Raw genomic sequence first — 16,404 nt, forward strand, 5'->3', positions numbered from 1 at the left:
TCTTTTACTTTAGATGTGCAAAACTTCTATTGCACTGACTTAAAAATGAACATTTCCTTTTACTTTGGGATATGAAGACCCATAATTTCCATTACTGAGAAACAATTTTCCTAGTATGTTGTTCTGAAAACCTTATGTTGTTTTTCTGTGACATTACTAATTTTTCTTTGCGCCTTTTTCAACATCCCATTGCCACTGGTTTATGACAGTGTGAGTGATCATTTGTGTGTTTGCATGTCTGTGCAAGTCAAGGTCTGTGTAAAAGGGAGCAATAATTCCCTGGCACACACACTTCACACAGAAGGTTTTCTATTTTTATGTAGTCTTTTGTCCAACTACTTTACTTCAAGTCTCTTCAAAATAGGAACAACAGTTGCTTCAATACATTTAGGATGCAATTTGACAAATAATTGCTTGCAATAGATGTTCTTATTCACACAAGATGATCCACTCGTGGCAGAGAGGCTCTTCTCAGGCATATGAAGGTAGCCTTTGGATTGAAAATAGTATAATTTCTGTCAAAAATGAAGTCATCAGGGAAACAACAAAAAAAACTCCAAGAAAATACACACAATGTGGCAAATTTAAAACACAGCTGTACCTTCCTTCTAGTGGCTAGCTCAGCTGGAGAAAGACATAATCATCTAGTTTAATGTGGCTATGGGACCACCACAGAGTTTGGGAGTCCTGCAATTTTCCATTTGCAGAAAATTGACAGAGTTCCAGAATATATTTTAAGTTGGACATGGACTTTGCACTTCTACATATGGTAAGAAAAAGCCAAGAATGTGATATATTTCAATCTTTATGCTTCTGATTTAATTCCAGTCTTCTTCTGTATCTTTTATTACTATTAATTTTAATTTAATTGGAAGGGCCTGGCCTCCTTTGCTCTAGGCACCACATCCATTAATTAAAATACAAAAAGAAAGATTAAAAAGCAATTCAACAAAAATTCTTTTGATTAGACCAAATATCTGGGTCTGGTAGGTCATCTTAAAACATTCCTCAAAAATACCATTCACAGCAACTACAACTTTCGCTCTTGGGCCTCTCCAGGACAAACACCAGTGCAGGAGGTCAAACAGATTAGAAAATCCGAGCTGTAGAGATCAGAGCATTTCTGGCAAAAAATAGCCAACAGGACGCTCCATCCATTTGTAGCTTTATTGCTAACCTCTGTTGCTCGGTTCAGGGCAGGTGAGCAGAAAATATTCTCCCAAGAAAACAGGTGAGCACTGTGCTGTTGGCACCAGTTTTCCGAATTTTCCTTGGCAGAGGGAAGGAGCCTGGCAGCCTGCAGGGCAGCAGTGCCTGTGCTCCAGCTGAAGGTGTGGCTGCCAAGTGGCCTGATGCATTTTGCTCCAGCTCACATTCCCAGCTCCTCCCACAGGAGATGCCACAGTCAGCCTTCCTTAAGGTGGCTGATGCACTGGATGTATCAGAGAAATGATCACACTTACCTCGTCGGATAAAGATTTTGTTGTCTTGGGCTTTACTCAAGGCCTCAGCTGTATTTTAGGTGCATTTTACTTTTTGGGAGCTATTGTTGTAAACTCCTTTTCATACTGCTTCTCTCTTTGTCCTGATTGACTTCCTGGACAAAGGAGGTTATAGTTCAAACCTTCCAAGGATTTTAGGAATAAAGTAGCTGAGCTGATAGCAAAATACATAACCTCTCTTTCAAGATAGCTACTCTATTACACTTTTGTGTGACTGCAGACATTGCACCTATACTTTGGAAAAGGCTGGACTTACACACTGGTAGAAGTGTTATATCTTGATAATTTTTTAAAATAATAATTGCATATAGAATAACATGTTTCTTTATAAATCAAGATAAAACAATATGTAATTAGCACAAAGTCTGTAGAGAGAAACTATGCCTCACTACACTATTAATATTCTTTGAATATGTTGATAAATTATAAGGTAAAGGAGAAAACATTCCTTTGATTACACAAAGTTTTTAACAGGACTGCCAACAACATGGCACTCCTGAACTTAGAAAGTCATACAGAGGCAAAGTACCATGTGTGAATTAAGAAATGGCTAAGAGACAGAAGACAAAGTTAGAATTAACGGCCAAGTTAAAAATTTAACAGTAGATGCCTTTAGATTTCATATTGGCACTGGCATTATTTAACATACCTGTTAACAGCTGGAACAGGAGACGAACAGTGAAGTATTTCAATGTGCAAATCACAATATATTATTTACATAAACGAGATCTGGCTACCATTTCAGGGATTCTCAAAGAAATTTAACATATACAGGTCTTAGCTTAATGAACACCAAGAAGTTCACCACTGAAAAATGGAAAGTAATACATATCAAACTGAAAGAAATTGAGTTACACATACAGCATACACTGTTTTAAACTATGTTAGGAAAGAGATTAGTTGCAATTGTGACCATGTAACAAAGACTCTGCTTGCAATTAAACAAGCAAATGCAATTTAATAACAAGAAAATTCATAATGCCAGTATATGAAATAATGATGTGCCATTATAATCTTGTATCCAAACAGACCCTGTTATCTCAAAAAAGTTATTAAAAATTACATGTTCAGAGACAGGTTGAAAATCATTAAGAGCACAGAGGTCACGAACGTAAAATCAGAATGAAAAGACTGGGATTGTTGACTTTGCAAATTAGAAGACCTAGAAAGCCTACACAAAAGCATATAAAATAATGAATTGCTCAAAAAGGCAGATTGCTAGCTCTGTTCTCCTTTGCCAATGAGACATTCAATGAAAATGAAAGATAATCAATTCAGAGCTGATAGAAAGTAATAATTTTTCATCCAGTACATGATAAGACTGTGCAACTCCCTGCAGCAAAGCAGTCATGAGATCAATAGCCCAGTAAAATCCAAAGAGGAACCAGCTTTCTTACTGACAACAAAAATATCCCTCCTTTTAACAAATTGACCAAGTATGCTAGAAGGATTAAATATTCCAAGGTTTAAATCAAATTCGGGTGATTATGGACTCCCTTGAACACCTCTCCTACAGCTTTCCTACATGGGGGAACATTGACTCAGCTGGCTTTGGCCCTTGCCAAAGACAAAGATGGTCTGAATGGATCCCAAGTCCAATCTAGAAGGGCAGTTCCATATATTCCCATCTTTTAAAAAATAAGATTAAAGAACTTGCCTACACATAAGTCCCTCAGTAGGACTCTAGCAAATGTGCAGTGTGATTACTTCCCAAGGAGCACTTTGGCATTTTGGGGTGCAGTCTCCATGATATGGCTCCTAAATAGTCCTTCCCATGCTGCTTCTTCCTTTACAAGTCAGACTGCAGCACCTAGTGAAGTCAGAAGTTTTTGTATTGTCAAAGAGTTCATAGGGTGAATTTCCTATCTCTTCTTCTCATTGTGATAGATAGCACAACTCTCCTTCCTCTCATTTACAAAGATTTTTCTCAAATGAACTATGAATAATTAAAATCTAACTCCATTTGTTCATTTTTTTCTTAATTGAAGAAATTAAAGATGCATGTAGTGTGACTTCAAGGACTGCATATGAAAAGATATACATTATTTTATTCAAGTATAGCACTTTAAATGGCACAGCACATATTTTTCTACTAATTCATGCCTCATTCAAGTTAAATATTTGCGCTATATGTGGCAAATTAAGCTAATAAAAGCAATTTTATTAGACACTGGTGTTTTTGTCACATCTGCAAACTCCAATTTTTCCATCCTTGTGCTCACTGAGCAGTAAAAATTTCTTTCCTACCCTTTGTTCTCCTTTTTTTAACCCCAACATTGAGTTATTGCATTTATATTATTAATGAGACTGTCCATAGCTAAATAACTGAAATACAGATTCATTATGGACATAAGCCCTCTTGCTGCAGGGCGCAAGTACAACGCTGACCATTTGGGGTTAAGCAGAAATCTCCCCAAAGGTCTGATTGTTACAGTTATTCATTAGGAGATTAGCTGCATCCTCCCTAGATGTATCTCATTATGATGGCTTTTGGAGTGTGGATACTGGAACAGACTAATAATTTAGCAGGTTCTGTGCTGCTGTTCCTCAGATCCTAACATGCCACTGTTAGAAAACTTATGGGAGACCATTACTGGAGGCAAAAGAATAAGCAAAACCTAACAGGAATTATTTTCCATATGGATCACTTGCTAATTAATTTGATCTGTGGATAATGAAATGATGGTAGACCATTAGATCATTGGATCATTGTAAAAATTTGTTTGCAATTCATTCTTAAAGACTTTTTTCTTTTTTTTTCCAATAAACACGTGACTGTTAGAATTTGCCTTTCATTCTATTCCATTCTATTTTTAAGCCATCAGCATATTTATTACAACTTCAGTTAATTACACAATACAAAACATAGAAGAATAAGGTTTGTTGAACAACGAATTTCACAGTGACGTTTCCAAAATCCCTCCCATCAGAATATTTGCTGTTCCTCCTCATCTTTTGAAACATACCCCTACCACAATTCCCCACCATTTCTTACAGAAAAAAAATCCCTCTCAATTTCCCAGAACCACCTTCAGACCCCCTTTCTCAACTTTGCTTGCCTAGTAGGCAGGTGAAAGTTGACTTGGGCTGTGATGAGTTCAGCATTTCTGCACAGGGAGTGGCCATTTGGCCATTGCCAGATGGAACAAATAAATCATGGATTGAATGGTCCTTGACACATCTTCAGCTGGAGCAATGATATATATCTACCAAGCTGTCGATTTTCACAGAATATGTAGGAATGTAGTATCTTTGAAACCTCTACTCCCCTGTCAAACAGAGCTGAAATTGGCCCCCAGGTTCAGAAGTTAGAAGGAGGGAGCTGACAGACAGCATGATGGCACCAGTCTCATTTCCTTAGGAAACTTTGCTAAAGATGCCAAACCTTAAAAGCAAGAAAATTAAGTGCAAAAGACATCATAAACTCTACAGTGCTCTCATGATAAACAATAATATGTTATCCTTGCCAAGCACAATGGAATGAGATTTCACCACCACATAACAGACTGTGAATTGCTGACTGCTGGTTGAAGTCAATGGTCCAATAAGAAAGTGACACACTAGTGAGCTGGCAACACACTTAACTGTTCTGCTGGGAGTTATCATAAATTAGTGTCTGTATGACCTGACATGAATTGTTGTTCTGATCCAGTTGCTGGCATTACAAATAGGAAATGCAGGTCAAAAGCTCCTCTTTAAGCCTGGCCTCAAAAACGTGAAGTCTTTGGTGCTATTCACCTGTCATGAAGTTAGACACTTTGCTGGAGGTGCTCAAGTTACAATGCTGGTCATCCAAGCCTCTCACTATTGATTCTGGAGAAAGACTGGCTATTCTGAAGGGAACCTCAAATCAGCTGCTGTGCAGATTCATCCTTTGAAGGAATTTCTAACTCTCTACTGGTCAGCAAAAAGAGGCTTTTGATATTCATCTCATAACTTAAGCTCCAAAGATTAGTGTCTAAAGCTAGATGGAAACACCACCAACCTTTAAAATGTTTGCAAAATGACAGGGGTTTATTGACACTTCCCCTTTCTACTTTTTCTTATCTCTGATGGCACATAGAACAAAACTTCCTCATTTATTTATTTCTTTATTTAACAACAGTATCACATATTCCTTTGCACCTTGAAGAAGGTCTATTAGTTGGCCACATTTCCTTTTGCTGGCTCTGTGAAAATGGAGATCAAGCAATGTTGATCCATGATTCATGAAAAGTGAGGTCTTATGTGCATCACTCAGGCTCAGCCTATATCTGTTACAGCTTTGAGGAAACAACAAAATGGTGGGCAACTCAGTGCCCAGACCAATTAAATTAAAATAATTATTTCTAGATCCTTCAGCACTGAAATGATTAGGGCCTGAAGTTTTTTCTGTGAAAGCAGTAGTTTAAATAAAATATTTAGACCCAGAAGAATGCATCTCACCAGTATAGAACAACTGCAAGGCTCGGTGCTCTAAACCCATTTTGAGTCTGAACCAGCAGACTGGATCAATTAAAGGGGCAATAACAAGAAGACTAATGTGTTGTGGCCAACCTTCTAGAGTGCTTATTGATATGAAGGGGGGTATGATAGCTGGGCTTCTATGTTCCCTCAGCAAAGTCTAAACCCCAATATCAAATGGCTGCATATTTTCAAAATTATCTCATGCATGCGTCAACAATTTCTTGACTTTTAGGCAAGCTATCTGACCAACAGGACTGCACCTAAGTGGTTAATTCTACTCAGATTCACAAAGGACTAAACTGCAGCTTCACCAGGAGCTCAGGGGAGGAACAGTGGGATAATTCACTGCCAAAGAGGGGAAAGGGAAACAGACTGTTTTTCAGAGGCCACAATCTTTTCCCCATTTCCCTCCAGCACAACCATCGCAGCTCCATTATTTTCAACAGCTTTTTTCCCCTCAGGCTCTTGCAATGCCCAAGCCTGCAGAGGTGCAGAACCATGACATAATCCATCACCTCCCTGTGTCCATGGGGAGGTTATTCCTTCAATGAAGTTGCTCTCTGCAATGCACGGGTCACGCCACAGCAGATGACGGGAGAAATTCTGCACATGTTGCATTAGAAGCCATGAATTAATGTGTTTAGGACAGTGCAAATAAAGATGAATGCCTCCTTTTTGCCTCCATGTTATTAAACAGTTTAGTTTAGGACAAACCAGGCTGATAGCCCTGAGGAAAACCCAGCACCGTGCCTGCGCCTTTAGAACAGACCAATTCTTAGAAACCATACATTCAGATCTAATCAAAGCATCCTAAAAGTCCAGCAGGTACCATCAGGATGCAAGTACATTTTGGCATTTCTACCTCCCATTAAAATCCTCACTTGCAAATGAAAAACAAGTGAGATTCTCATTTATGGAAAAGTCCCTTTACATTGTAGAGTGCTATGAATAGGTATCAAATATATTGTGTTGCATATATATAGCTTTGCATGTGTGCAGAATATCTTGTGTGAAAGGAAGCGCTTCAATATTTGCTCAGTATTTCATCTCCCAATATAATTTCAATATGTAAAACAAATGTTACTTATACAGCACACCCTTGAAAGTCATACAGATGCAGTTCGTTCCACCAGGCAGATTTTATTAGTCACAAATCCTAGCCAGCTTGTTTCTTTTTCTTGTATGTTGTAGTGTTCATAAGACAATTGAGTCTGGGGACCGGAAAACATCCTCATATGCAAATTTGCATATAAAGCATACCTTTTAATTTATTGTTTGGATATTAGGTGCTGTGACAAGATAAGTCATATGATGTGTAATTGGCCCAGTGAGGATTTGTTGGTGTGTATAATGTATACACTTTTATTAAAGTACAAGAAGAAAATTACTTTGTCAATCATTTCTAAGATAAAAAGGGCCTGGAGAAAGCATTAATTCTTCTGCTGTCACTTCTGGCACTGTAGTCCTTTCTATGCACAACTACATTTTAAAAAATATTGCTACTGTACTTTAATCTTAAATAATTCAGAAGTTTTTTGATTTCTGATTTGATGCGAAAGATGGTCAGATGTGTTCGCACAGGCATGCACATGCACTCACACAACAGGCACCCAAGATCTGAGTTAATAATTTATAATTAAAAATCCAAATAGATAAAACAGATGGGAATGATATTGCTGTCCCAATTTTGTCAGAGGAGAGGTAAACCCCACCAACAGGTAAAAATCAGCCCAAAGCAATACTGGCACTTGCAGCACACAGATGTTATCAATACACAAAACCATTCTGTATCTGTGTTCATGTTCTTCCACTTTGCTGGAAATAAGAAGACCTATTCAATCATCATCAGAAATAAAAGTATTTCCTTTGCTTTGGTTATATTCCAGCCTTGTCCACAACAATGTTATCTTGCTCACAAACATCTAAGGAAAATGAAGGGAAGGTAAGCCCTTTCCCCTTGAAGCACAGACCTGCTGTCCAAACCCTTTCATTTCCATCCATCACTGCAAGCAACAAGGTCTCTCTTCCTGCCTCCTTGCTTCATCTCCTCTGTCAGCTTTTATTTGATTCTACACTGTTCTTGGGGACTATGGCAAATTTTGTCACAAATTATCCACAAAAAAACCACACACACCAAAGAGGAAAATGTTCCATTTTTGGGCATACATGGAACAGATTAACCTACAGATTGACTGGAATATCTGCTGGGTTTTTTGTAAAGGAAAAGAAAAAAAAACTTGACTTTAAGAAAAGCTAAAGTCCATCTCTGGCTTCACAAGCTTCTATGTGGAAAGACCTTACAGTTAATAAAGTTTACAAAACACTGTTTCACACCATGCAATCCATCCTGAGCCACCACCTTTTTAGCACTCAAACCTAGTTCTCGTTAAACTAAACACCCATTTGGACTGCTCAGAAACTTTGAAATATAACATCTCTCCTCAAAGGCATTTCAATAATATAATGAGCCAGAAGATTCCTAGGATAGCACCTCTTTGGGTCAGCTCCCAACCGTGTTATTTACATGTGCATACACAATCAATTGTTGATCTGTGTGCAGTCTGGGGAAGGGCTTTGCAGAAGATGCCAAGCCAGTCAGTAACCAAATAACAACCCACTCATTTTATTGACCACCCATTTTGTGGTCCATTCACTCAGTGCCTGAAATAAGCCCTGCCAGGAGGCTGTGAGCCCATGCCAGCAATTCCAACAAAAAGCATGAAGCCCAGGGAGTTCCCCAGGTCCAGGTCTGCTCCAGGACTAAAGAGCTAGTGGCCAACACACCCATCAGACTTCTCAGGATGTCTCCTGAGGGCTGCAGCTCACAAAAGCACAAGCATTTGTCTAACTCTGCTGTCCTAGGGCAACTCTGACTAAATGGCAGAGAGGAGACAATCAGAGCCATACCAAACAGCCTGGCTTGGCATGGCCCCCTTTGCTCTCTCCTGCCACATCACCTCCCTTTTGCAGCCAAATACTCTTTTCCTGTGGGTTGCTTTTTTTGTATGTAACTTCTGAAGCATTCATGAACTTGAGTTATTTACAAGAACTGTAAAACAAGACAGCATCATATTGCCTCCTGTACTCTCTTCCAGGCTGGCAGAAACCTGGAGATCTGCTCCGTTTAGCATGCCAGCAGAGACAGGAGAGTGGCTGATGGTAGCCCCTCTCTTTCATCTTCTGGGTGCAGATGAAGGTCAATAAATGAGTTGGGTTTTTTTCCAATATGATTTAAAGACAGGCAGAATGGGATGGTTCATTTCAAAACAGCACACCTTCCCCACCACCCCAAACCCAGAGGCCTACACAAAAATACCGCTTGCAAACAGTCCCTGACACCAAGGCTAACACTGGGCCATGCCAGAACAACATGTGGCAATGTGGTGATTTATGCAGGCCGAAACTGCATCAGGGCCCAGGATAAAAAACATAACAAAATAAAGTACAGGGCTCCGTGTGCCCTGACGCTGACCTGCAGGTATAGCAGGCTGTCCTTGGAAAACAGGCCTTGGAGCAGCCTGGCCTAGTGGAGGTGTCCCTGCCCATGGTGGGGATTGCAATGAAATGATCTTTAATCTCCCTTCCAACCCAAACCATTCTGTGATTCTTTAAATCCACAATTCTACTGAATACCTCCTCCAGGGCTCCTCTACTGATTCCAGGTACTGTTCACACATCTTCCCCTTTTTTCACCAGGATTTTTCTACTTTTCTCCTCCATTTTCAAAGCACAGCTCCATCTCTGAGCTCCCAATCCCTATGGCTGTGTCTATTTTCCTCCTTCTGCTGAGTTTCTTGTCCCAGCCATTCGTGCTGCAGCAGAGCCCAGCTTGCCCCACATTCTCACCCAGGTTGTTCACTGGGATCAAAATCTTTAGGACCTAAAATAACTCTCCAGTGACACAAAAAAGCATATAAATATTTTTCAGAAACTAACAGTTTGGCCAAATGGAGGTAGCTGTATGCAAGGACAGCACTTCCCTGACACACAGGCAATCTATCTGCCAGAATTCCAGACCTCCTGAATTAATAGCTAAAAGCAGAACAGGCAAAAACTTGCTAATAAAACAACTGTAAGATTTTTGTTTTAATATTGGCAGAAAAACATATTTTCCCTGACCCAGTTTTAAAAAGTGCTGATTCATTTTTTTTAAAGCTTCCTAAAATATTCAGCTAAACACAGGCGCTTTTCACATTTTTGGAAAGTTTTAATCCAAATTATTACAGTCTGGCGAAGTTATAAACCACTGAAAACAGAACTCAACAATGATAAGGACTAAGAAACTTTAATCACAGGCTTTGCAATGGTGGTTAATCCCCAGAGGGGGTTATTACACCAATAATAATTTTTAAAGATTATGGAATTATTTATTTTTTTATTTCTTGACTTGGAGAGATTTCTGGTCTATAATTTTTTTATGTCTAATTGTGATAAAGAAATACAGCAGTAAAAGTTATTACAGCTCTCACATCATTTAGACTGCTAGATTTTGTTAAGTAAAAAAGCTTCTTGGTAGAGGGAACCATCGCAGAGTAGCAGAGACCTTACTATTGTTCCTAAGCCTGGATTTTCTTCCACAGGATAATGCAGTCACTAGTAAGCTGGTAACAAATTCACATTTCTGTACTGGAATACATTATTTTGTTATATTTAAACAAGAGAGGGGAAAAAATCAGGAAAAAAATATATGTACAATAATTTTATGGCTTTTAAGCATGATGCTGTGAACATCATCTCTTAACCAGTAGAAAGATGGGCTTCCCCACACCATTACAAAAGAACACACATTTCAGACTAGAAAGCAGAGAAAGTGATAAATCTCCCTTCTGAGTATCAGTCACCATTTTTTATTGTACCAGGCAAATGCATTCTGGTTTTTAAACCTTCACATTAGAAACAAGGAATATCTGGTTTAAACTTTGTTTTAAAGATGGCCAAGGTTATATTTGCTTATGTAAGCTTCATTAAGTTCCAGTTCCCATCTGCCTTTATTTTAATACCATTTCCAAATCCTAAATAAAAGCATTAGTCCTCTCTGCTAGTTATAAAAAACAACTCTTGTCAGCTATTGCTCTATCAACAAAAAAACCTCCACCCTTAAGACCTTAGCTGATAGCTCTTTAAAAAAAAGCAACAATACTACCAAAAAAAACACCAACAAAAAAGTCCCCAAAAACCCAAACTCCTGGCCTTTTCAAACAGGCCAATATATTTGTAACAACATCTTTACCGAGTTCATGTATCTTCTTTATTGCTCTTCATAAACAGGCTATTGGATCCTTCGGACTTCCAACGTGAAAAATGAAAGAATTTCCTCCCATTCTTGCCTCTCTTATCTCATAATTGTTTTGTTCAGAGCAGTAGGAGAGACCAATATAAATGTCTCTGCTATTTATTTGCCCTTTTCAAGCTCATTCATACTTTTCTTGAGGGCATTTTTTCTCTTTTCCTTTTGAATTTGTATCTGTTTATTGCTCTGTACACACAAGCAAACAAAATTGTTTGAGATTTTATTCCAGAGCCTTATGTAATGCAGATAACAGAGCAAAATATTTAACACTGAGACTTCACTGTGTTTTGTAATGATGGCAGAAGGTAAAAAATTTAGGGATATGTTCAGCCCCAAGGAATACTTGTACAACAGAACTTATGTTCCCAAACCTGTTAATCTTTTGAACATGCAACATCAGTCATCCTTCCAGACATCCTGGGCTATGTTGTTAGAGCCCTTGTTCTGAGCTCATAAAGAAAAGGATGCAGGAGACAGCTGGATGCCAACATCTGAAATCTCTGTCCTGCAGGAAGGGTTCACAGCTCATGCTTGTCTTGAGGTATGGCAAGTGTAACTAGAGAAAGCAAAGAGCTGTTTTTAGGAAAGACAGTGCTTTCTCATGACTTTAGGAATATAAATTGTGGTGTGGAGCTTCAAAGAAATCCCAGGACAGGGTACCAGTTGTGTGGGGTTTGCATGGCACAGCTTTTGCTAGTGGAAGTTTTACAGGGGTGGCTCCTATGGGGAGCTGCTGGAAGATTCCTCCATGTCCAACAGAGCCAGTGCCAGTCAGCTCCAGGATGGACCCACCAATGGCCAAGGCTGAGCCCATCAGTGATGATGGCAGCGCTTCTGGGATAAGAGTTAAGAAAGGGGACAAAAAACAGCTGCTCAATCACAGCCAGAGAAGTGAGAATGTGTGAGAGCAACAGCCCTGCAGACATCCACATCAGTGCAGAAGGAGGGGCAAGAGGTGCTCCAGGTGCCAGAGCAGAGATTCCCCTGCAGCCCCTGGTGCAGCCCCTGCTGAGGCAGCTGTGCCCTGCAGCCCATGGGGCACACAGGGGAGCAGAGATCCACCTGCAGCCCCTGGAGGAGTCCACAACAGAGCAGGGGGATGCCCAAAGGAGGCTGTGACCCCACGAGAAACCCACACTGAAGCAGGCTCCTGGCAGGACCTGTGGCCCCTTGGAAAGGGAAGCCCATTCTGGAGCAGGTTTGCTGGCAGGACCTGGGACCCTGTGGAGGGTCCAGGGAATGCTGGAGCAGTCTGTTCCTGAAGAATTGCACCCCATGGAGCAGCTCATCAAGAACTGCAGCCTTTGGAAAGGACTCAGAGAAGTTAGTGTAGGACTGTTTCCTGTGGGAGGGACCCCACACTGGAGCAGGGAAAGAGTATGAGGAGTCCTTCCCCTGAGGAGACAATGTGTGATGAACTGACCACAGCCCCATTCCCCATCCCCTTGAGCTGCTGCGGGGAGAGGAGGTAGAGAAAATCAGGAGTGAAGCCTCAAAAGAATGAAGGGGTGGGAAGGTGCATTAAGATTTGGTTTTATTTCTCATTACCCTACTCTGTTTTGATTGGCAATCAATTAAAGCAATTTCCCCAAGTTGAGTCCGTTTTGCCCACAACACTCACTGCCCCTAATTCACAAACCTTTTGTTATATTTTTCTCTGCTCTGCCCAGCCAAGGAGGGCAGTGATGGAGAAACTTTGGTGGGGACCTGGTGTCCAGCCAGGGTCAGCCCTGGCACTGGTAAAGGCCCATTTCCTGTGGCTGAGCCTTCTTGCTGTATAACTCTGTCAACCAAAGTAGACAAAATCTGCTCCTGCCTTCCTTCACATCCCTACTCATATCTAAGGAAAATCACTTTGGGTGCCTCTAGCAGGCAAAGGCTTAGACAAGACCATGAGTCCGCTTAGTCTTATGCATACATATATATATTTTAAAAAATATATATATATATGAATATATAGGTTAATAATTTGAAATTAAAATTCTCTACCTGACTCTAACATTCTCCCATAACCTTTTCCTAGCTGAAACTTAGCACAGCATAAAATCTGCGCCTGTGTTTTCAGATGACAGCCAGTAAGGTGTAAGACTGGTATGGGAATAAAGGTGATATGCTATTAATTATACAACAGAACTTGCAATGAGAATCTAGACGAGGAAGTGTGGAAATGATCTCTTAAGGGAAATTGTCATTTGGTGGTTTTTTCTCTCCTCTTTTTTTGCTCTGTAGGTTCTTGTACCACGCTCACATCTGTAGCATCCAGTGAAGCATTAAGCAATGTGACTAACATCTGTCAAACGTGTGCTGTCTGCTTGTGTGAATACTTACTTGGAGTGCTCCCGAGGCTTGGCAGCTGGTTGTCTTTTGTGATCTGGAAATCAATCAATGAGGACTTGTGCCAAATCAGAGATTTTTACATTCTTCTCTGTAGTAATCGCAGCAGACATTCCCTCGCAGCAGACATTCCCTTGCTGAGGTAAAGACCAGCAAGTTGAGGCACTGACAAACAGAAGTTCCCAGAGACCCACCTTGCTCAGGATGCTTGGACAAGGTATGTCTTCTGGGGACTGCTGGGGAGCAACACCCTGTGCTGCCTCATGAGATGAAGTGAAACTGCTTTAACTGGCCATGTTGTGAGGGTCTAGGGACATTTTTATTCAGGAGCTGGGAAAAATTGCCTGAAGTTTTTCATTACAGAAGTTGTCCAAAACTGACAATCCTGCCACTGCACGATGTGGGTGACAGCTTACATTCCCATGGCCAGCTCTTCAGTGATCATCAGGCTGCTGGGTACGGCAGATCAATAACTGCTTTAATAAGACAGAATAAGAAGAGGAACACAGATAAAAAATAAATCTTACATCCCTTTTGTGCCAGCACCCTGTGTTTGTGCAGCATCACACACACCCTGGCTGGAGTTTGCCATGGCCCACTGTGTGGAGTGGATCCCATCCAGGGAAATAAATATCCCCATTTTGGTTATTTCAGCTAATATGTAATTTTCTTAATAGAAAGCCTATTCACAAAGGATTTTTGCATGACAGCTTCTCACTGTACTGTTCGATAAAAGCAAGGCTGAGCAAGCAGTGTAATTGCTGGTAGCAGGGGGAGCTGCCTGTGGGATCTCTCTCACAGTGATCTGGCTGAGGCTGTCCTGTGAGCAGGGGATTTGTGCAGCACAACACAGCCTGGAGGCCACCCTGGCTGTGCAGCACAGGCAGCATGGCACAGGCTGCGCAGGCAATCGCTGTGTGGGTCACCAACAATCACAACATGCAACCATGTCCCAGTCAAGATTGATATATTCCACCCCTTGATCCATAGTTTTCCTGTCCCAAGTAGGTTATAACTTACAGAATATATCAGTAACATATGGATTTCTCAAGCCCTAAATACAGTGGCCAATAGATCCTGGCCTGGGCAGGATCACTAATTCCTGAAATACAACACCTTCTTGCACAACTCTCAGTACTGGCAGTAAGGGACGTGGGTTTGGGAGGTTCTGGCAGGGCTCCCCACAAAGGCAGGAGGGTTAGGTGGCTGGGTATAGCTGCTGCCCCAGGACAAAATGCTATCTCTTGTGGGTTGTTTCCTCCTTCCTGGTCTCCATTTCAGGTTCATTGTGAATCACAGAACAGATGCCTCTGCCCCAGACTTGCCTTTTACCATTGACAGCATCAAGATACATAACTCAATTTTAGTCACTTAATGGCCCTGCTCTCTGGTGAAAAGGTATCCACTGCCTTTTTATGGCAACATAACCTTGGTCAGCATTGCAGGAATGAGGATTTAGTCACCCCAGATTCCAGATTCAGAGCTATCTAAATCTCTAGTAACACTGTTGAGAGAGAGGAATCTGTGTGGGATCATATCAGTGAGAGGTCTCCTGACAGCAGTGCTGTTTCCTGTCAGTGTCTGCTGCAACTGAGCCTTGCAATAGGTCTCACACCATTTAAGCTCTTTACCCTGGGGCTCACAACCTCCCCAAGACAAGCAAATGCAGCTTGTGGCTAGCAATGTCAAACATAACAGAGGGATCCACAAGTATGAGAATGGATGTTTGTTTGCCTTCTGTGATGCCCGAGAAATTTATTTCAAAAACTGAACTAAACATTATATCAGATAAATTTGTTTCTATCATTTATGAAACACTTAAAGAACAGATACTGAAGTACACTTACATAATACAATACTGTAATAAAATACCTAATAAAAATTAGCTCAATTAGCTGAAACATTTTTCTTTCTACCACTAACCTAAGACATATGTAAAATTTTATTATGTTTAATGGCTGTCTGGGCTCCTGCTGTAATGACTTCAAGCAGCTCACTGAGCTATGATGTTTTTGCCACATGAAGTTTAAATGGAGGGCAAGACATTCAGAGGGAAATTTCAGAGAGAAACGCGACAAGGTGCTGGGCTTGATGGAGGCAGGGAGGTCAGGAGAGAACAGGTAGATTTGTAAGTCATTGATGCAAAGCAGATAGCTGAAGCCATGTGAGGCAGGAAGCTCACTGAGAGAAAGGTTTTAAATGAGAAAAGTGAGCCAAGGACAGTATCAATAATCTGCAAGTAATTGCCTGGTTTTACATGTCATGTCAGAGACACTGTGGGAGGTGCCTCCTGGGATTCACCTTAAATACTGTAGAGGAACCAAATGCGCAAGGAGACAGAGGGTGTTTCTACAGATCCACTTTAGCTCCATTCAGGACTGTGTGCTAGAAGTAAATCTGATAAGTAAAGAAGTAAACCTGTTGGCTCATAACACAAGTAATCTCAGAGGAGGCAAACTGGACTTTTGGATGGTTGGATTAAGCCAAAGGATGTGCACCAGGTGCAATCCAGCTGCCAACAAAAGTTCATTTCCCTGGGTGAGAGCAGATTCAGTCCAAAGTAAAGCCACCAAACCAATTTTAGTGTGGATGCCAGGTCTTCAGCACTGCTGCTCTGAGTGTTACAGCTCACTCCTGCAGTGCCCTGCTACTTGCTAATGTAAGCACTGGCATGGTGGAATTTTTTTACAGCTTTTCTGCAGACTTCCTGAATGGACTCACATAAATCACTACCCTTCTCACTGTCTGTGTCCTTCATATACGAAATACTCTTAATACCACATCCTGCGCTCGCTGGGACATGGAAAGGGTAAAATTGTCAACATACATCAG

At 40.8% G+C, this 16,404-nt stretch overlaps 1 long non-coding RNA gene across 1 annotated transcript; it reads left to right on the forward strand.

Moving 5' to 3' along the window:
* Positions 1-11,450: 11,450 nt before the first annotated feature.
* On the forward strand, positions 11,451-15,317 carry LOC146440353 (uncharacterized). The gene is made up of 3 exons (XR_014851412.1): positions 11,451-11,779; positions 13,468-13,789; positions 13,936-15,317. It is a non-coding gene; the product is annotated as an uncharacterized LOC146440353 (long non-coding RNA).
* Positions 15,318-16,404: the final 1,087 nt, after the last annotated feature.

This window comes from Lichenostomus cassidix, chromosome 3 (assembly GCF_008360975.1).
Source record: "Lichenostomus cassidix isolate B80296 chromosome 3, HeHo_3.0, whole genome shotgun sequence".
Lineage (NCBI taxonomy): Eukaryota > Metazoa > Chordata > Aves > Passeriformes > Meliphagidae > Lichenostomus > Lichenostomus cassidix.